This window comes from Wyeomyia smithii, chromosome 3, assembly GCF_029784165.1.
Source record: "Wyeomyia smithii strain HCP4-BCI-WySm-NY-G18 chromosome 3, ASM2978416v1, whole genome shotgun sequence".
Taxonomy (NCBI): Eukaryota; Metazoa; Arthropoda; class Insecta; order Diptera; family Culicidae; genus Wyeomyia; species Wyeomyia smithii.
Genome location: NC_073696.1, coordinates 33,706,258 through 33,727,437, shown reverse-complemented (window position 1 = coordinate 33,727,437; position 21,180 = coordinate 33,706,258). Strand labels below are relative to the sequence as shown.

The window sequence follows — 21,180 nt, the reverse complement described above, 5'->3', positions numbered from 1 at the left end:
TTTTTAAAGACGCTGAATCGGAGGAAATACTTGATGAGCATTCATGCCAAACGCAGGAACAGCTTGCTTTGAAAATAATTAAAGAACAAGGAACTTGGGTTCCAAAAACAAGATAGTAATGTTAATTATTATGAGTTGCTGAAACCGAACGAGACCAATGCTGGGGAACGGCATCGACTTCAATTGATGCGATTATTCCGAGCAAAACCGCAATACGAGCAGCATCCGATTAATCTTCTAAACATATTAAAATGCTGTCTGTCTGCCTGATCGATATAGACTCTTCTCTTGAAGAGAGGGGTCCCATACACATGAAACACAAATTTCTGTATAACTCGAGAACTAATCGAACAAATGGAATCAAAATTGGAGAGTAAAGCTTTTTGAGAGAAAAAAATATTTCTGTAGTAGTTTGACAGCCTTTTCTTCTTTGGAAGGGAAAGATCTAATACAAATGAAATACAAATTCCTGCATAACCTCCTAAACTAATGAACAAATGAACCAAATTTGGTGTGTGGATTTTTTAAGAAGCAAAAATTTTGTCTTTGGTAGATTTACACCCCACTCTCCTCTGTAAGGGAGGGGCCCATACAAATGAATACACATATTTCTGCATAACTCGAGAACTTATCAAATAGATGGAACCAAATTTGGCAAGTGGAGGTTTTTGGGAGCAAAAAAAATTCGATGGCAGTTCGACACCTCTCCTTCTTTTGGAATGCTAATGAAACACAAAGTCAAGCTATATTGAAAAACTAAAGCAGACGCAATAAACTTTTAAATGAAGGGAACCTTTATCTGGAAGGGAGGACCCATACAAACGAATCGAAAATTTCTGCATAACTCGAGAAATAATCAAGTAAATAAAACCATATTCGGTATGCGGATGTTTTTAAGGGTGATAAATTTTTAAATGGTGGTTCAACAACCCTCCCTGAGGGGTCCCATGCGAATGAAACAATAAATGTTGCGCAGTCCAAGAACTAAAGAAGTTAATATAACCAAATTTGGCAAGTAAAGGTTTGGGGAACAAGAAATATTTTTATGATGGTTCGCCATCCTTCCCTATTCTGGAATGGAAGGCTCCTATGCAAATAGAACACAAATTTCTGCATAACTGTTGAACTATTGAAGCAAATGGAACCAAATATGACCTGTGGATGTTTTTGAGGGCGAAAAATGTTTCTATGATGGTTTGACACTCTGTCATAGTTTGTCTGATTTTGTTCCGAATAACCGTCATGAGCGGGAAGTGTTACCATCCATTAAGAGGAAACGGCGGCTGAAGTGCTTTGAGAGTCGAAAAATGTTTACGAAAATAATGCTTTAAGTGAAATAACGTTCTGTACGGTTGGTTTAAAGACGGTAATTTTGATGTTGGCGACTGTCCTATAAAGACACTGGATTGGAGGAGTTACTTGATTCATGCCAAACGCAGGAACAGCTTGTTATTGTATTATGAGTTACCCGCCAAGCTACTTCCAAGCAACTGCATACTTTAGAAGTGATTCAAGAACAAGAAAGTTTGGTTCTTCATGATGAACAACCCAAACAAAATAAAATTCTTCTACGTCGTCAGCTCGACCATACAACACGCTGTGATGGTTATGCTATGTATTTAATGTTATTTATTGTGAGCTGCTGAAACCGAACAAAACCAATGCCGGGGTACGGCATCGACTTTAGTTGATGTGATTATGCCATACACAGCCACAATACAAGCAAAGACAAGAAAAAGTGATTCCACTGCATGACAACGCTCGACCTCATGCTGCCAAAATCGTTAAAACTTACAAGAAAACGCTCAAATGGGACTACCTCCTACCTTATCCGCCATATTCTCCAGATACTGCGTCATGCGATTAATATGATATAAAATGATAGCAGTTCTGCACGTATGAAGTCATCGAAAAATGGTTTGATTCATGGATATCATCTGGAACACTTATCGTAACGGTGGCTCAATCGTCAGTTTAGTCGTCCATAATTACTTTGGGATTTAAGGTTCCTTGGTTTACAAAAATAACTGAAGGGCAACGAACTAACTGCAAACAGTTGATTTTTGAAATTCAAAGATGCATTTGAAAAGTCAAAATGAAGGTCCTATATCGCTTTTGTTTCGCCCTCATGAAAAAGCTTTGTCGGAAAGCCGCCTCCAGAACTTTCTCAAATATTCTATATTCTATCTTGCTGATAATGAATGTATGAAATAAATCGGCTTTTCTCTACTTTTTTTGACAACAGTTGGAACAAAATTCCAAAACACTTTAGTGTCACTCGTTACATTGTTTAACAAGAGGTATGAATTTTACTTCCAGAGATACCTGGACTCAAATAACGGGACACACTATATATTAAAAAAAATCGTAGATTCTCTCATATGTTTAGGTCATAATACTATAAGCATTATCTACTGGTAAAATACTTAAAAAATTGAACCAAAAAAAAACCTTCCTATGGCACTATTGGTTCGAAACTCCTGAATTGAATATTAATCAGAACTGATTTTATTGCATACATTAGTAATAAGCCTGATAATACTTCTCGACGATCAAATAAACCTCTCCTCTGCACTATCGATAGTACATAGAATGAAAAGTTTTTTTTTTTTCTACAACGAACCTCACGTGACCAAAGCCATTACCTGGCAGCCGCTCTTCTAGCCTAGCACGAGTTTTGTCAGGATTTTCCACCATCCGTCATTATTGTCGCATTCTTTCCGACAGTACTGACAACCTAGGCTTGCCGTAACCTCTCTCTCTCTCTGTGCCTGTCCTTCCGTCCATCCTACCCGAGGTGGCATAGATAATCAAACAAACCAAACCACCACGACGGACGTCAAGCGTCCGTTCCTCTCGTCCAAATACTTTTAGTTCCCATCGTTAGGCCAGTTGCTGCGACCCGGTTCGAAGTAGATTTTCATCTTCATTAATAAATCATAGGTCCGGTGGAAAACGCAAACTACAAATTACGGCTCATTAATTAGGCATGGAGGCATTGCTGCGCCCGGCTTTAGGCGTAGATATGAGTGTTTTTGATTGCTTAGGTAGAAGTGGAATTGTATCGCTCACTATGAATAAGGGGCCTGGGCTGGGGCGCACTGAACCCACAACGATTTGTGTGTCTCAACTCTCAAGCAATGGTATTGGTCACTGTTACCGGTGTATAGAAATTCCAGTGTTCTTGAAAGCACGCTTCTGATGGTAGTACTTTATGTATATTTCGTCGGATTTGAAAGTATGTACTCCAACTGTCCCACACTAGAAACAAACCATCGATAGCGAACGAAACGAAAATTTACCGGTGGGGTTCCTAATTGGCTATGTCACATAAATCATCCCGTAATGCGATGACGACAACAAGAACCGCGAGGGTATTTCCAAGACGACGTGCGCCGGTAGGTATATGCCTTGCACCACTTGACCTCTTCGGCCGGTCGCAATCGCAAACGGACACGACCGACGGCACGATTTCAGACGTCTGCTAAAGGTGTAACACTCGTGGCTTACGAGAATTGTGTGAGCGAAATGTTTCAATAATTTATTCGATAGCTCGCCGCAGACCAGTATAATTCTTATCAGCTGTAGGATTTGGGCTTACGTTTTTTCGTGAAACTTACATATTGAAGATTACTGAATCAATATGCCATAAATGTATGTAAATCTATCGATGCATTCTCGAAAAATTAATTACTACCGTTATTATGAGGTAGTAGCAAACAAACAAACCATCAACAGGAAAAATCAACAAACGTCGCGCGCACAGAAGGTAGTGCATCAGGCTGCCGCAATCGCGAGACGACCTTCCACAAAACGTACCACGATGCCGTGCGAGGGAAGGCCGCAACAAAAAGGCACCCCCTGTCGTACAGTATACAATTAATCTGGATATTAACGCGACCGTCTAATGGTATGATAATCGCTTTTTGATTATTATATTACGTGCCAAGAAATAAAACAGCAAGAAACGAAAAGTTCGGATTCGCGTGAACGAGAACGCCTGAGAGGTTCACCAATCGGGTGATGAAAGTATGGAGCAAAAGAAAAATCGGTTCTATATTGGTGAGTTCCCAGTTTTCTTTTTTTTTGTAAATTCGCCACAGAAGTACGAATCAGCACTAGGGTGTGATATTGGTGATTAAACTGCACGGAATATTTTTCCGTTTTACATTTCCCTCAGATTTAACATTTGCTGCATACATCGAAGCTATGAAGGAAGTCGACCGGATTGAATTTCATGGACCACTCGTTTATTGTTTATAACATGTTGATTTTAGTTTTTGGTTTTGAACAATCAAAGGCAAAGGCAAGATTACACCGCTAGGTAGATAAGTTAGAGCTTGTTTAAACTGTTTCTTCGTTTTATGTCTAACTGCATGCGAGCTCAGTAGAAGCGCCTAAAGGTACTATATTCTAGATGCGCTCATTACAGGAGTGGAGGCAAATTTTTAAAACGGGAGTTCCTGCCCATTTTTTGTCTATATTACTGAAACTAATTATGTGAAAAAAAAAGCACTCAGTCCGAAACTAACTTGTTACTATTGCACTACGAACCAAAAATAGCTACACCACTTTCGCGCGCGCGGGTATCCTTAGCTTAGCTACGTAGGCGCCGCAAAACTGACATACAGCAACCGTATCCGACGATTTCGCATCATGATCCACCGTTTTGGGGGAGCCTCGGCAGGGCATCACCCTTTCTTGAAAATTAAACGCTTTTTTGACTCCCCGCGCTCTCTACGGCAAGATGGCGAACGCGCAGAATACGGGGGATATCCTGAAGACCTACCGCTCGGCGGCGCGGTACAGGGGAACGGACAAAAGGTGCAATCCAATTAAAATTGTAATCAGCTCAACCTCGTTGTTGCAGGCGGATAACACAAGGAAAAACTTTTTGTGTGCCTCCATCCTCAGAACCTTCCTTGCCTGTCGATCTGCATTTTCGGGGCAGAGCACCGCCGCCGTAGAGAGGGAATACAACGATTACGATATATTGCACACACAAGGCGGAAGAAAAGCTGTAGAGACCGTCGTCGTTTTCCTCCACCATGCTGTCGGTAATTGAAGTACGGGATCAGGCTAGACTGTGGCCAATAAAAAAGCGGAAAGAATGATGGGGGCGGATAGTTAGAGAGGTAGACGAATTATCTCTATGTCTGTTTTAGGACGCTTCTTCAACCGAATAAGAGAAGACTTCGCGTGATAAGGCAATAGGAGAAATTAGATAAATTTCGCAGTAATTAAACCCCAAAATAGGAATAATCCTAATTAATTTATTCAAATTAAAAAAAGTCTGCAGGGTAAAATTTGATCGAGCATTTTGGCGGGTGGCTTAATTTTTTTTTACAGTACTTGAACACCCGCGGCCAGCTTTTGTCGGGGACATAACAGAACAAACGACTGCAAAACAAAGGAAAATTCACGGGAAAATTGAAGCATGCCCGAGAAAGTGGCGAAGAACGATAAAGACCGTGGCCAGTTGCAGGTTGAGTCGAGAGGCTGCCGCGAAAAAAAAAGACTTACCTTTCGGGATTATCCTTTTGAGTTAACTATATCCTTAATTATTCTGATAATATCGCATAATCTGTAATTTAGAATGAAGAAGGAGGAAAAAAAAGTTAGTCGATTTGATTATCCCGATAGTCGAGCGGGAAGGCAAGAACAAAAATAACGACTCGATTTGGGTTAATTAGATAGACTTCATCGTTAGCGTACGGCGAAAAGGATGACATTGGCTCTTTTGTTTGCTCAGCAGCTCGGTCGCAGTCGGGCACTATGGGAGTCTGTTCTTCGCCATGATGATCGAGATGTAAGCACCAAAGGCGTACGAATTTTCTACCGCATTTTTCTCGCAGTGTACCACACTGTCACATCTGGTGACTAATGACCTCACAGTTCCGATTGCTTTTCTTTTTTGCTGCACTCAATCGTGCGTCAAGAAGAAAAGCAACTGACCTCGCTGAGTAGTGTTACATCATTCACCGGACACTAGAGCCAAAGCCGAGTTGCTCTAATTGAAATTGATTTTTACTTCGGCATCGATTGGTATAGTCTTGTTGCCGAAGCGTGTTGTTCTTTTTGGTGGAATGCAATTATGGCGTAACTTAATCATCACTGAAACAAAATAGGGACAACATAAATAGAAGTCTGAAACACAACTGTTTCAAATGAAACAGCATACAATATAGAACTAAATTGAAAATTTAATAAAACCAAAGAATCCCTTAAACAATTTGTTAAAGTGCATTCCCAAGCGAAATTGCCCTGAAAATAATAAAATCTTACGCAAACATTTTTTGATACTGATAAAACTTTGTTTCCGACTTGTAGACACATGACTTTTCCACAAGTATTGAGATCGTGCTGATGCTGACTAATCACGAGATCGGTTTTCCCATTGTGTAGCTGCAACAGATGTGATCGTATATTGAACCGCACTCATCAAGTAACATTTTCAAATGCAAATAATCCTTCTATCGTTAAACAGATTTTGAACATCAATTTCAATAACAAAGACATCAAGAACGTAGACGAACAATTCAATCAAATAGCACTACCTCTTCTTCAGTCTAGGTACTCGTGGCAGACATATCACTATTGATGGAAGTGATCGTCGTTGTCATGTTGCACCCTTGACAAGAAACGAATGTACACTGGGCCAGGAATGGAATTTAGCGGAACGAAATTATTAGCGCTCTCAGTGTTTGAGCAATCGGTTTCCGATCTTCTACAAAGTCTCTTGGCATAGTTGGGGCTTCATTTTGGATGTTTGAATTAGTTCGGAATTCAACCGCGAAGGTGGCGTTGCGATGCCAACTTGTTTCTCTTACACGCTAGAGCTTGCGGTTCTCGACAAAGTTGAAGATCTCTAATTTTTTTGAAACTTTACAGAATGTACAAAATTCCCAACTCTTCAAGTTTCATTTTATTGTGATAATTTTATGAGTTCACTGGAATTAATTTCTTACAAATTTTTTCTCGATAGAAATTAAATAATTCAGTCGTTTTCTTCCGAGTACAGAAGTGTTTGAAGTACTTAAGTGAAAATATTATACAACATTTGGAAAAAAACTGCAAATAGGTTGGATAGAGTATCAAAGTACTGGACCGTGCATTCCATGCAATAAATACATAGCAATTGCATTTTTACATGAAACCTATGATTATATTCAAACTGAAATATCACAAAAATACAAAAAAACACTTGTTTCAAAATTTCAGAAAATAAAGATTTTTGATTGACAATTTCTAGAAAAAATCATGGTTTGCTAATATTTGCTAACCTATGAAATAACTAATTCACAAAATTATGTATTTTTTCCGAATGTTGTAGAATATTTTCACTTAAATACTTCAAAAAATTATGTACTGGGATGAAAACGACGAAATTATTTAATTTCTATCGAGAAAAAATTTGTAAGAAATTAATTCGAGTGAACTCATAAAATTATCACAATAAATCGTAAAATTCAGATAAATTTTATAAAAACTCATAGATCTTTGAAACTTGAAAAGTTAGAAATTTTGTATATTCCGTAAAGTTTCATAGAATTTAGAGATCTACAACTTTGTCGAAAACCGCAAAGCTCTAGCGTGTAAGAGAAAGAAGTTGGCATCGCAGTGCCACCTTCGCGGCTAAATCCGAACTAATTAAAACATCCAAAATGAAGCCCTAACTATGCCAAGAAACGTTGTAGAAGATCGGAAACCGATTGGTCAAAGCCTGAGAGTGCTAATAATTTCGTTCCGCTTAATTCCATTCCTGGCCCAGTCTGCAATGCAATAAACTAGACTTAGCCTGCTTTGGGCCTAAAGCTCCCAGAGAAGAAAGAGTAAGCCCAAGTAACACACGTTGGTATAGAATAGTTGACGTTACCTATTCCATGACATCAATATCACCAGAAAAGCGCAAAACATGAAGGCTAATAGAACAAGTACCGATAACTGCATGAAAGCAAGCCAACTTGATATAATTAAGTGGCAAAATACATCTCGAGTACTGATACGGCAATGCGCAAATCTGTTGCTATGACAACTGTTAACCAGCGCATGCGCAGATGTGTTGTGTCTGCGCAGTGCAACTAGATCGGCAATAGCTTTTATCAGTGGCAGTTTTAATTGATAATAAAATGATGACAAAAATTAATATTCAACCATTCAAAAAGAGTTGTTCCTTTCGCTTGAATATTGAAATTGTTTTCGCATAGTTTCAACGTTATCTGAATATGAAATCTAACAAAACTAGAAAACGTTGTTAGATATACAATAACAAAAATCTGAAGAGATATTGGTTACACTGCAAGCGTTTTGTTTATCTTTTGATGGCGCGTCAAAACCGCTTCGAATAAATATAGTAATCGTTCATATAATTTAAATAATAATTTGATCAAGTAATTTTGAGTTGAGTGTTGAATGCTTCGACTACTGTACGAAGGAAAAGCATTCTACAGGTACGTAGTTTTGTTATTAGATTGTGTAATGTCTTACGAAAAGACCAAGTGATAGTGATTGTCATTCTTGAACTCATGTTATTAAATACATCTCCAAAACCAGAAAAAAGAGCTTGTTTTCGAAATGCGGTTGTATTACTGATGAAAAACAACTTCAAACACAATATAATAACACAAGTTTTCAATTGCGCTTGTAGTACACTTATATGACTACTTTAGTTGTTACTTATTTTCTAACATGTTTTGTGTGTTACTTGGGAGGCTTCGTACTCTAATTACGTAACGCATGAAGGAGGGAGGGGGTCGAGTCAGCGTTACTTATTGTTACATATGGGGGAGGCGGGACAGTTACGTAACAGAAATGTTTGCTAAAAATTGAACATTTAGAGCGGGGTCAGGTTGTTCAGCGTTACATTTTGATGGTGAAAGTCATAACGTTGGGGGGGGGGGGGGCGGTTAAATGGTCTGAAATCTGGATTCTAGAATGAAAGCACCAACACGAAAGTCTCATAAAAATATAAAATCAAACAAACAATACCGGAAACATCCTCAACTAGAGCAAAACAGTGAAATCGAAACATAGATTAGCTTGTACCTACAGCGAATGCGAAACAATTTAATAAAGCTGAGCGCTTGGCTCATGGTTTTAAGATCAATCAATTTCTCAATTAGATTCTAAATTTTAAATCTCTCATTGCTCTGGGTTTCATAATTTTGTTCCAACTTGGGTCTCGCGTCCGAAAGCTGGTTTTGCGCTTAACTTTGAATTCTATGTTGTAGCCTTTTCTTGTTACTGGAAACCAAATTTTGACGATTCGCGCGGGTCGGTTCGGTAACATTTACTTACTAGGAATTTTTCAGTCTTTAGAATTGTTTATTTAGTTATTTTCGAATAAATCACCAGCATTTTCTTTATCAGGCTTTTTGGCTCTCAAACAATTTTTGTGCAATGTTCCTAAGCTGTTTAGTTAAATTTAACTTTTCCTTTGATACTAAACTTATTACATTTTTTGTTTATTTGAGGCCATATTCTGCAATTACAGGTTCCTTTTTTCTACTAAGTTAACGTTTATTTTGCTAGTGCTTCTTAGTATTTCAAAAGCATTCCTTATCCTATTTTTTCCTGTATGGACTTCTTAACTGGGAGCAGAATCGTTGATCTATTGTCAGATATGCTTGGGTCTCTGCTGTATCCAGCAATCATAATTTTAGCGATACCGCTATTGAGAAGTTACATGCATATTATTGATTCGTGCTTGTGTGTAATATAATTCTACTTTTTTTCACATGTTTTACATTCTTACTGCTCTACTATATCAAGCCTAGTTCCTCCTGCCAAATATCGCTACTTTGAATTCCCTGGAAAAGTTTTGTTGGGCGATCTGGCCAGTCATTTTGAAATCCAAAATGGCGACTTACATTTCCAACGTAGCCCGTTTCCTCTCAATATATGTAATTTCTGAAGCCAAAATGATGCCCAGAGACTAAAAACCGACTCTGGCTGATATTTTGAAATTCCAAATGGCGACTTCCGGTTATTGGAAAACAACCTAAAATTGCCAAATACCACTCAATATGGTTGTTTTTTTTTCGATACATAAATGTAATTTAGGGGTTAATTTTTTTAGTTTTCAATTCAGCTGTTTTTGACAACTTTTAGGTTCTTGAAGCGTTATTCTGCGATTCTAGGCCTAATTTCGCCTATTCCGGATCTCAAAAACGGTTTTAATGATTAATAGTCAATCTATTTTGGTAACATTTTTCTCGCAGCTTTTTCTAATTTTTCGAAGTTTTGGCAGTTTTTTCTAATAAGGCTGATTTTAGGCGTAATTTATCTTTGTGACGTAGAATTACGTCTTACGGCGACATAGACAGGGGACCAGTTGCATTACAGGGATCCAATTTCAAACACCAAAAACATCGAGAGCGTCACAAAAATTGTCCATTTTCAACAGTTTTAAGCACAGTCAGTTTTCAACCGATTTTCGTCATTTTTGCAGTAATCGATTGGAAAATCAACCAAGCACCCGTCCAAATGCAGAAAGTTGTAATCTGATTATTCGAACGATTGTACTATTGAAAATTGTCAAGCCTTGTCGAAACGCAAATGTCGACCTCCGATTGGTCGCACAATGCTTCTTTCCCTAACAAGGTCGACAGAATATACCTAGTTGACTAAGAATGCGCGCTTCGTGTTTTATGTATAATTCATTCCATGATTGTGCCGATACCACACGGGCGTTGGTTGCTGATCGTGAAGAAGAAAGAAAAGCCGGGTTTCAATTTCTGGCTGATCGCGCTGCGCGCGTTGATACTTAAGCACCTGACTATCTGAGGGCTGTTATGGAGTTTTCGGTAGTTGCAGAACTATTGGAAATGGCATTCAATTCTACTGAAGAAAACGGGAGAACTACAATCATCGGCGGATGGTTATCCGAAATGATGATAATTGAACAAACTTGCCAGTTTGTTACTGTTGTCAAATATAATAGCACTTGTTGGTGCTCCACAATTATGTGATTGAAGTAGTTAAGATTTTTCATCATGTGTAATAGACTGAAAACCGCAAATTTCAGCATTCGCAAGACAAGAAAAATTCAACATTGCCTCAAGAATGTGTTGGTGGCCGGTTGTAATATATACTTGTTCTAGTGCTGGATGGCAGCAGATAACAGAAATGCAGCACTTACGCTATTACATCTTTAAACGAAACGGTCATAGTTCGACATCACAGCAGAATTTCCACCTTTATACTCATGTTTACCGTCGGTAGTATCAAACACGCAACAATCTGCTTCCATGCGACTTTAGTCATACCTATTTTTTCAGTTATCCCATTCCAAAACGTGCGTGAAAAATCTTAGTCAGAGCGGATATCGGGCTCTATAGGGACCATGAAGCATTTATGGGATAATTGAATGAAATTTGCAACTGCAGCAAACAGCCTTTTACGAGGCTGCTAATTATATTTGGAAGAGCATAATGAATGGTTATTACTAAATTGCAACTTTGATTGCAGTTTGATGCTGCTGCAATTGCGCAGCAGTGTGATGTATATTTCGATTCATTAACACTGTGCATCACAAGCGGTATATGCGAAACAAATCCGATTTCAAACAGAAATGTTCAGCAAGTTCTGCTCACGGCGCTGAGTCCGTTTTAGAAAATTCATAACACTTCATTAACAAATATGTAACGTCTTGAAGAAGACGGTTGTTGCTTGACATCACAGTATAATTGCGACCCTTATATCCGATACGAGAACGGGAACATCTTCTTCTTTCAAGCCGTGCAACACACGATACATGTTATATTGTTGCCTTTATAAGGCAACAATAGGTTGACAAGAGGAATGTAATAATTTACTTGGAGCAGCAAACGTACGGCGGTCTGAACTTTGCGGCAAGTGTAATAGTAGAACGTTGGTTGTAATCCGCCAACCGGGAAGCAACCGAAACGAGGTTTGACCTGTTGTGACAAATTTCCTGGCTCCTTTGTCGCTTGCCTCGGATGCCATCTCAATGATGATACATTTGTTGACAGGTACACAGTTGACGATAAAATAATGCGCTTTCAGTTGTTGTTTGTTTGTTGTTTAAGTTTATCTGTATTTTTATGCTTTTGTAGGGTACAATACATGTTTTTACAAATTTAAGTGATTTACATTACTGTTTTCATCTTTGGTGTGCGAGTTTAGGTTTCTGTTTTACTAAGCTTTCTAATCGTAGAAATTTTGGATTGTCCACTTTGGTGGCGCTTGTTTGAAAGAAAAGAAAGGAAACTATTTAAAACTACTATTTACAGCTTAGAACTAACTTAACCTACTATATACAAACTGCTTATTTAAGCGTATTCTGAATGCTGACATCTATGTACAAATTTAGTTTTGGTTTCTGTTATCTACTTTTGGAGTAGCTGCTTCTTGGTGGAGGTCTATGATCCTGGTGTCATAGGGACAATCGAGAATCATCCGCAAGATTCTGTTTTGTGCCACCTGGATTTTGTTCCTGTGAGTTTGTGCACATGACTCCCACACCGGAGCCGCGTAAAAGACTGCGGGGGCAATTATTTGTTTGTAGACTGTCAGTTTGTTTGTTCTTCACCAGTGTCCTCTCCACATTGGATCGGAAAAGAAGCTTCTCGTCGAATAGCAGCCCAAGATAGGTAACTTCGGAAGACCACTCAACCCCTGTACCGTTCATGACCACAACGCATGATGGAGGGGGCTTCAGTTTGGGGGATTGTCGATGGAGGAACATTATTGTTTGGGTTTTGGAAGCGTTAATCTTGATTTTCCAGGTGTTAGCATACTCGACAAAGGCGTCTAGGCATCGCTGAAGTTTGTTGGTGATCTCACGAGGCATTCTTCCCTTGACGGCAATTGCAGTGTCATCTGCGAACAGAAAGAGCACGCAGCCATCTCCTAGGGAAGGAATGTCGGAGGTGTAAATGCTGTACAGCAAAGGGCCCAGCAGACTGCCCTGCGGGACCCCTGCTGGGATGGAAGAAGTATTTGATAAACAACCATTCAGCGATACCCTAAACGACCTCTGCCGAAGGTAGCTACAGATGATTTTTGTCAAATATGGTGGAAAGTTGAAGGCACAGAGCTTGTATACCAGACCGTCATGTCAGACATTGTAAAACGCCTTTTCGACGTCCAACAATGCCATGGCTGTGGACTTGAATACAGCCCTGTCCCTTCTGATGTTGTTCATCTCCCGCACCAGCTGGTGCGTGGTGGAGTGTCCCTTCCTAAACCCAAACTGTTCCGGAAGAAAGATGTTGTTTTCCTCAGCCACCTTCATCATGCGGTTGAGGATCAGCTTTTCAAACAGTTTACCCAGCGATGAGAGTAGGCTGATCGGACGGTAGCTTGATGCTAACGTCGGATCTTTCCCGGGTATACGGATCGGTATGATCTTGGCTATCTTCTAATTGCTTGGATAGTAGTGCATTTCCAAGCATCTGTTGAAGATAGAGCTCAACAACAGGCGAACCCTGTTGCTGAGCTTTTTTAAGACCATATTGAAGACCCCATCAAACCCAGGAGCCTTCATGTTCTTAGTACTCATCAGCACTGAGCAAACTTGTTCTGCTGTGATTTTTTGTTCTTGAGAGACGGTACAAGGGGAGTTATCGAGGTTGCGGACGCACTGCTCAACCTGGTCTTCCATTGTACTAGCCATGGTCGAGCCTAGCAAATGCGATGAGGTAATGTGATCACCTATCGCATTTGCTCTCTCGACCGGCGCAACGAGAAGCCTCTCTCCGACCCTGAGGGGAGGAACTGGTTTGGGGTGCGATTTCAGCACCTTGGCTACTTTCCAGAATGGCCTGGAGCGGTCGTCCAAACTTTGGACTACGCGTCCGAAGTTTTCATTCCGGAGTGAGACCATCCTGGAAGCACTTTGCCTATTCAAGTCGGTCACCTCGAGCTTAATGTCCAGATCCCTGGTCCTCTGGAACTGGCGTCTACGCACATTCCGCAATCTAATTAGCAGCCGGGTATGCGAATCAATAGCGAGGAGCCTACCCCTCACAGGAACACGTCGAACACACGCTTCGTCGGCCATGTGTATGGCTCGTTGGAGACCCTCCAACGCCTGGTCGATATTTTCTACGCTGTCAAGCTGCGGCGCCTCGTCGATGTTGTTGTCTACCACTCGAGCAAAGCGCTCCCAGTCGACATGGGGGTAATCTTTCCGCAGACAGCTGGCAGGAGCAACACCGATCCCCACCGCAGCAACGACAGGTTGATGGTCTGAGCTTAGATCGTTGTGCGCCATGGTTTGGAGTGCTCGATGTTGGCCAGGAAGAATTCCAGGGTTGAAGGGCTCCCCGCTGGGGAGATGAAAGTCGGCTCATCCGGAAACTGCACCGTGTACAAGCCATGCTGCGAGTGTTCGAAGAGTTGGCGACCGTTTTGATTCTGCCGATAGTTTCGCCAAGCTTCGTGCCGTGCATTTAGGTCTCCACCAACGACGAAGCGGGAGTTGGTCCTGGTGATGGTTGCCAGGTCGTTCTTGAACTGCATTTCTGTTGATACTACACTGGCGAGGACAGTAGACGACGATGAACCGGATGAACCCAGTAGCTGATTTGACCTCCATGATGGCGGTGTGGATGTGCGGCAAGATGTTGTATTTCATCCCTTTTCTAACGATGATCGCTATACAACCCCCCCTCCTGGAGTTGGTGCGATCGAGACGGATGATGTTGTGATCAGGCAGCCAAAAACTGTCGCCGGATTTCAGGTGGGTCTCTGTGAGTAGACCCACGTCGATGTTGTACTTGCGGAGAAAGTCAGCAAGCTCGATGTTTTTTGCTCTAACAGAGCAAGCGTTCCAAGTGACGATGGAGATGGGTTTAGGATCCATACTGGATAATAAATTTACCGAGCACATGGATTTGCTCGGGCTTGTTGCGACACGCACGAAGGGCATTTGTCATGCTGCTAAAAATTTCTAGCAGCTCATCCGCAGAGTACTTCGCGGACTCAGCGCTCGGTGGTGTTGTTGTGTGTGGTCGCCAGTAGCCAGGGGGGGGGGGAGGCGACTGTTGACCGGCTAATCCGCCGGATGGTGAGTGTGGATGGTCAAGTTGTGTACGCGTACTTGGTTGCCCTGCTTGCTGGGATGAACGCAGAGGAGGAAAATCTTCCGCCCTGAAGACCGGTGGTTTGTTTTTCTTCCTACTCGGCTGGTTGTTTGACGACGCCTGCATGCGGATATGTTTGAAGCTTTCCCTTTTCGGGCACTGTCGATCAGAGCTCTGGTGATCACCGCCACAGTTAGCACACTTAAACTGTACCGCACCAGCACCGTCCAAAGGGCAATCCGACGTAGAGTGGTCCTTGGCGCAGATGTTGCAACGCGGTTTGATGTTGCAGTTCCGGGTACCGTGACCGAAGTTGAGGCACCTCTGGCACTGCGTAACGTCTCGACGGCCTCCACGATAGGGCTCCCAACGGATGATAATGGAGAACAAAAAGCGGATGGCTCGCAAAGCGCTCAGTGTAACTTGTAGGAAAAGTAAGTGGTACAATAATGAAAACTAAAAAAAAAGAGAGAGTCGTGTTGTTCTGCCATATTCTCAGTTTAAACATATCGTTGTTACCTGAAAGAATGTCTGAACTGTTTTTATTTTGCGCTTTTCCCCTCCGTTAGAAAACATTATTATTCCGAATCATTCGCGCTCCAAACAAAGAGTTTCCTCAATGTAACATTCGAGTTGTTTTCCTCTTTTCAACTGTTTGAATTGTTTCCCCTTTGCAACCGTTCTCCTTCGCTGCGTGGGCTGTGATTGGCTGAAGCATTCTAGCGTTTGCTATATAAGAACCAGGGATTTCACTAACGAGCTCATTCACTAGTCTGACGCTATAGACGACACTCGTAGGATGGAAGCCAAACAGCAGCAAGCGGCGTTGAGCCTGGGAGCCGAACAGCAGCAACAAGCGACGTCGAGCTTGGAAGCCGAACAGCGTCAGCGCATCGAATTGCGCAGCGCAATTGACCGGTTCATGCGGCGGGCGGAGAAACACGATTCAGTCGAACCGAATGAAGCCGGCAAATACGTGAGGCCGTTACCGACCTCGGTTTACGACATAACTGTCCCTTTTGGGAAATGAACCAGAAAGAGGCAGTCCGGGTATTTCCTTTCATTTTCATTCCTGCGTTTGATCGGATAGACTGCAATTGGGGCCAATTTGTACCGATCCTTGATTTCGGCACCGATCAGCTTGGGGTCGAAACCAGGCAAGCCTCTGATGACCACCTTGAATGGCTTTTCCCCAGGAATGTCGTGGGTGAAGAACTCAGTTTTAGAATTTTTCAAAAACTTCGAGGCCTTCTCAAAATCCACCTTCGTGTGGAGCATAACCTTCGTACCGATGCCGCATAACTTATATTCAGCTGCTACGCCCAGCGATGCAAAGTCGCTAATGAGCTTGTTGAGTGGGACGTTTTTCACTTCCAGCGGGGGAAGCTTCACTTTCACCGTATTGGGGCTGGCAGAATCCGGAACATCAGTCGGCCCGCCAAAATCTCCAACGTCGCTAACGTTTGTCACCGTGTCGCAGTCAGCCACACTTTTCGAAGTGCAACTGCTACCACCTGGTTTCTTCTCTTTTCTGCCTCCTTCAGCAGCGGAGTTTTGTTTCGCAGGGCTCGAGCCTGCTCTTCTCTTTTTCTTTGACATCACACAGCGATGCAAGCGACGAACTGTCGCACAAAACGGAAAAAAAATTTCAACTAACCGGGCGTTTCAGAAATAGAACTGTACTTCACAACAGTCTGAGAGCGAATGAATCTGATGAATGCGCTTTCACGCTCAAATATCGCTTATATACCGACAAACTGTGAGCAGCGTAGCCCATCCTCTTTGTTTCGAACGTTGCAGAATGATATAACTGGAAATATTTTTTCCAGTTATCCCATTCCACAACGTGCGTAAAAAAATTTTGTTAGAGCGGATAACGCGGGCTATAGGGCATGGAGCATTTATGCGATATTTGAATGAAATTTGCAACTGCAGCAACCAGCCTTTTACAAGGCTGCTAAATATATTTGGAATAGCATAATGAACGGTTATTAATCAATTGCAACTTTGATTGCAGTTTCATGCTGCTGCAATTGCACAGCAGTGTGATGTATATTACGATTCATTAACACTGTCACGAATATTGCCCACTTTCAAAAGTTCTGAATTCAGCTAGCTTCCAACGGATTCCGTTTATTTTTAAAGCAAAAATAATATACGAAACAAATACGGAAAAATATATCGCTTCACACCATTAAAATGATTAACCCTAATCGAGTGTATTTCCAAAGCTATTGCAAAAAATTATTGATATAAGACAGGCTGTCGTAATTCTACGTTAACCTTGCGGTCGTTTCTTATAAACAACCTCTTCCACTTTTTTCTACACAAACATTTAAGTTTAGTATAGTAAGTTTTGTCCTGCTTGTAAAAGTTTACTACATACTACTATGCAGTAGATGCAGTGAAATATGCATGATCAAATGTATTTCAAAATACCCGAGCTTTTCTATTATTACTAGTAATATAAGATTGAATATAAGATTGCAACAGTTTGTTTCGATAACAAAACGGGTAACAAACTATATGTTACCGACTCTTAATTAGTTTCGCAAACTATTCCACTTAATTGACGAAGGCGTTATTCTTCTTCTGCCTTTTCAACCCGATTCACGATATTCTATACTTCCCTCTATTCCACTAAGCTTACCACTGGAGGCTGACTCATGACTCACGATTTTCGGTCCCGTTCAAAATGACGACAGAACTGGAGGCTGAAAGCTGAAGCAAACCGCACCTGTCCGTTCGTACGTCCGTCCATCCACCAATTGACGCGATCATCTAACATTTAGCGATCTTTTTCGTTGCTGGCCGTGACCGAAGCGTGTTGCTCAACCGAAAGAGGTAGATTATATTTTGCCAAGCCATTATCGAGTGATTGCAAAAATATTGTTCTATTTATATACCAAGTGCTGGTAGGATAATATTTGCGGCTATCACGTTTATTTATTTGTTAGCCACCTTACGAGCTAGGTGTAGAAATTTATCCCGAAGGTCACATCAAAATGTGGTGGCTGCTCACAAGGTGACAATCAACATTCCGCAACTGTTATTTTCGACGCACAAATAGCTAATGTTGTTTTATTTCATTTCTGTAACTGCGCGACACTAGCTTCATCAGACGAAAAAGTGGCATCGCGCAAGAAGAAACTGGCTTTTGATGACTAATTAAGCAAATTAATGATTTGATTTTAAATTAACGTGGTACGATTAACATAAAACGAAAGTCTGGCCGAGTCGAGTCGCGGTACGTGGTCTCGTTTCTTGTTTTCTTTTTTTATTGTATCATCCCGAAACAGGCCCTGGAGCAAAGAAGGCAAATCATGGCTTATTTTTCGACTTTTAATGATGTGGTCATTTTCGTCGTCTCCAACTTTTAGCCAGCACTCTAAAGTGCTGTTGGTTGCCACTTTCGAGATACGGTGGCCAGCAGCGAGTGCTACTAAAAAGCGACTATCAGCCGGGCGATGCGCAAAGTGTGACTTTTCGGTTTGTCCGCAACGGCCATGGTTCAAGAGTGTATAGTGCTGCCGTTACCGTAGTTTTCGGTGCCTTTGACCGTCAGTCGAATCTCTACCATAAATAAGTTGCCTAAACAACTGTTCATTCCGGAAAAAATTAATAGATCACGTACTAATGGCACGGGATTAAATGAGGCTGGTGCAATTTCAAACCGTGGCACGATGCATGCATTCGTGAATTCCTTTCACCAGCGCAATGATAGTAAACGAAGTTCGGTGAAAAGATGCCGATGCAGCCGGCAAGGTACAAATTTTAATGACATTTTTTACGACCCAATCACCGAAACGATCGATTCGATCGGTAATTGCTTCTTGAGTAACGATCAAACCAGTTTTTGCTGACCTCCTCCTTGTTGCCTGTTTTAAATTCACTGTTTGTTGTTGCGTTTGCCAAAAAACAAAAAAGAACTTGATGGAAGAAACCAGATGGGTAAATACAGGAGTATATAGATTACTAAACATATATACGAGGTAGACTATATAAGCGGCCAACCTCATCCGCCACGTGGCCGACGTATGACGCGACAAGCACTCCGATAGCCATCACTTGTCACGCCTCAAACGCCGATCCACTCGGCTCACGCCTCTAGAAACTGTTTTCACCCAGCCCAGCTTCCCATCATTAAATCCTACGCCCCACATGTCCACGCTGCTGTCGACTTTGGCGACCAACTTGGAAAGTTACTCTGGCCATCAACTTTACTTCGCATCTGATCGTCGCTCGGTCGGATGCTGCTGCAAGGTTGATGGCGTGCTACCGAACCGCTCCAGTCTCGCCAGTACGTTAATCATCGTCATTAATGTTAATAAATATTTATTGATTCTTCCCAAAAATGATAATGTTTTGTAACGTTTTGATGGGCACATAAAAATTGTTGTATACTATCATTTGAAGTTGCTAATTTTGCTATCTATATTGAGAATAGTTACAAAATATCTCGTTGGACTATTACATTCATTTTGCATAAACTTGTTTCGGTGTTACCCCAACATTCTTCATGGAAAAACAAGTATTAACAGACAGTTATTCCAAATAAATCCTTGATTTGGCGTAATGGCCTTTGTGAGTGATTATACTTCCTACTAAATATCCACCGAGAAAAACCACTGACGCTAATATAAATTTTTCGTCAAATCGCGTAGCCGCTAGTTTTCCGCGTCGATTGCGTCGCGCCGTGTCGGATGCCAGCTGAAGCGTGCTAAATGCTGGCGATTTTTCATTTATCTCTTTTCCCGCGTTAAATCATTGTACACTCGTGTGGGGTGGTAACTGATGTTGTGTTGTGAGTAAAACGATCGGCACGGGATTTTGTTTTTGCCTTTTTCTTTTTGTGTTCCAGCGGAAAAGTGCGGAACAAGACGATCTCTGTTGAGGCAATCGGTTACGATCTTAACTTTTTAATTAGCTGGTACCTGTCTTGCATCTTTCTGGTCTTCACTCTGGTGGCACACCGGATAAGGCTGGCTCCCCAATATGGTGGACAACACTATTTACAGCCGCTGGGCGGGTGTTTATGTGCGTGTATGCGATTATTAGCGCCTATTTAAAACCCACAACACGAGCCAATGTAAAAATTAGCACAGATGAAGGGGCAAAAAAGGGGATTGAACGGGCAGTGATAAGCAGAAAGTGTGAGAAATGAAATTAAGAGATAGGTTTTTTTCTCGCCAACTTGTTTTGAATGGAAATCGGTTATTTTAGAGTTATTTGAATCTTCATTGAAATTTGGTTAAATCTATGATGTTTTTGTGTTTTTTGAAATTGTTAACGTTTTCACAAACAAAAGAATATCTATAATATTTTCTTTGAAATTTTGAGTTTTTTTTTATTTACACTTTTAACATATGAGCCGTTGAGAGCAAAAGTGGTACATGTGCCATTAGGTATTTTTTTTCAGGAGACGCGATAAACGAAAACACTCAAATAGTAAATTATTTTCAACAATTTTTCCCAACATAACTGCACTAAATCATTGCTGGAAAGGTTTCAAAAGACGGTACATGAAAACATAACGGGTTCTGGTTGAGAAACTTACACAAACTTCAATGGAAAAACATGTACCACTTTTGTTCTATGGGAAAAATAATGACAACCAGAAAACGTTGAGAGTAAAAGTGGTACATGTCCAGTGTGAGCATGAATAATGCATTATAGCTCTCTAATCTGAAGACATAGAACATTCATGTCTTCAGCAGAGTTGTCCAAGTGATTGAGTACTATTGAATGATGATTTGTTTGTTAAGAAATTCTGTCTCTTCGTGGCGCTAGTGTATTTGTATTTGGTTACAGCATACGATTTGATACTGAAATAGGTGAAACACTAGCGCCACGTAGTGAGAAATTTCCAAAGCAGACAGATCTTCATCTGAAAGTACTCAATCACTTGACCAACTTTGCTGAAGACATGATTGTTTTATATCCTAAGATCCTCGACTTGCAATTCATCTACATGCACAGACTGGGCATGTACCACTTTTGCTCTCAACGAAATGGTGATTATGTTATTTACCAAAAATTGTTTTGGCTATAACTTTGGTCTAGATTGTCAGATCTCGGTTTTTCTTGGACATATTAGTACATTACTGCGTTCTGCATCAATTTATGCAAA

General features: G+C 41.0%; 1 protein-coding gene across 8 annotated transcripts in view; it reads right to left on the bottom strand.

Moving 5' to 3' along the window:
• LOC129733257 (LIM domain transcription factor LMO4.1) overlaps positions 1–21,180 on the bottom strand; it is a 677,190-nt gene that overhangs the window by 204,937 nt on the left and 451,073 nt on the right. For 7 of the 8 annotated variants that reach the window (XM_055694975.1, XM_055694980.1, XM_055694971.1 and 4 more), the window contains one exon: positions 5,524–5,584. The exons of the other annotated variant lie outside the window; for it this stretch is intronic. The gene's annotated coding sequence lies outside the window, so the exon portion shown is untranslated. The remainder of the gene's footprint in view (positions 1–5,523; positions 5,585–21,180) is intronic. 8 annotated transcript variants of the gene reach the window in all.